Genomic DNA, 1881 nt, shown 5'->3' on the forward strand with positions numbered 1-1881 from the left:
TCCCTGTGTGTATTGTAGAAAATAGCAGTCCCTGTGTGTATTATAGAGAATAGCAGTCCCTGTATATATTGGAGAGAATAGCAGTCCCTGTGTGTATTATAGAGAATAACAGTCCCTGTGTATATTGTAGAGAATAGCAGTCCCTGTGTGTATTATAGAGAATAGCAGTCCCTGTGTGTATTGAGGAGAATAGCAGTCCCTGTGTATATTGTAGAGAATTGCAGCCCCTGTGTGTATCATGGAGAATACTAGTCCCTGTGTGTATTATAGAGAATAGCAGTCCCTGTGTGTATTGTAGAGAATTGCAGTCCCTGTGTGTATTGTAGAGAATAGCAGCCCCTGTGTGTATTGTAGAGAATAGCAGTCCCTGTGTGTATTGTAGAGAATAGCAGTCCCTGTGTGTATTATAGAGAATAGCAGTCCCTGTGTATATTATAGAGAATAACAGTCCCTGTGTGTATTGTAGAGAATAGCAGTCCCTGTGTATATTATAGAGAATAACAGTCCCTGTGTGCATTGAGGAGAATAGCAGTCCCTGTGTATACTGTAGAGAATTGCAGTCCCGGTGTGTATTGTAGAGAATACCAGTCCCTGTGTGTATTATAGAAAATAGCAGTCCCTGTGTGTATTGTAGAGAATAGCAGTCCCTGTGTGTATTGGGAGAGAATAGCAGTCCCTGTGTGTATTGTAGAGAATAGCAGTCCCTGTGTGTATTATAGAGAATAGCAGTCCCTGTGTATATTATAAAGAATAACAGTCCCTGTGTGTATTGAGGAGAATAGCAGTCCCTGTGTATATTGTAGAGAATTGCAGCCCCTGTGTGTATTATGGAGAATACTAGTCCCTGTGTGTATTATAGAGAATAGCAGTCCCTGTGTGTATTGTAGAGAATAGCAGTCCCTGTGTGTATTATAGAGAATTGCAGTCCCTGTGTGTATTGTAGAGAATAGCAGTCCCTGTGTGTATTGTAGAGAATAGCAGTCCCTGTGTGTATTGTAGAGAATAGCAGTCCCTGTGTGTGTTATAGAGAATAGCAGTCCCTGTGTGTATTGTAGAGAATAGCAGCCCCTGTGTGTATTATAGAGAATAGCAGTCCCTGTGTGTATTGCAGAGAATAACAGTCCCTCTGTGTATTGTAGAGAATAACAGTCGCTGAGTGTATTGTAGAGAATAACAGTCCCTCTGTATATTAAGAGAATAGCAGTCCCTGTGTGTATTACAGAGAATAGCAGTCCCTGAGTGTATTGTAGACAATAACAGCCCCTGTGTGTATTATAGAGCATAACAGTCCCTGTGTGTATTATAGAGAATAGCAGTCCCTGTGTGTATTATAGAGAATAGCAGTCCCTGTGTGTATTGTAGAAAATAGCAGTCCCTGTGTGTATTATAGAGAATAGCAGTCCCTGTGTGTATTAGAGAGAATAGCAGTCCCTGTGTGTATTATAGAGAATAACAGTCCCTGTGTATATTGTAGAGAATAGCAGTCCCTGTGTGTATTATAGAGAATAGCAGTCCCTGTGTGTATTATGGAGAATAGCAGTCCCTGTGTGTATTGTAGAGAATAGCAGTCCCTGTGTGTATTATAGAGAATAGCAGTCCCTGTGTGTATTATAGAGAATAGCAGCCCCTGTGTGTATTATATAGAATAGCAGTCCCTGTGTATATTGTACAGAATAGCAGTCCCTGTGTGTATTATAGAGAATAGCAGTCCCTGTATGTATTATATAGAATAGCAGTCCCTGTGTATATATAGAGAATAGCAGTCCCTGTGTGTATTATAGAGAATAGCAGTCCCTGTATGTATTATATAGAATAGCAGACCCTGTGTGTATTATATAGAATAGCAGTCCCTGTGTGTATTATAGAGAATAGCAGTCCCTG

This window comes from Hemiscyllium ocellatum (genome assembly GCF_020745735.1).
Source record: "Hemiscyllium ocellatum isolate sHemOce1 chromosome 50 unlocalized genomic scaffold, sHemOce1.pat.X.cur. SUPER_50_unloc_4, whole genome shotgun sequence".
Lineage (NCBI taxonomy): Eukaryota > Metazoa > Chordata > Chondrichthyes > Orectolobiformes > Hemiscylliidae > Hemiscyllium > Hemiscyllium ocellatum.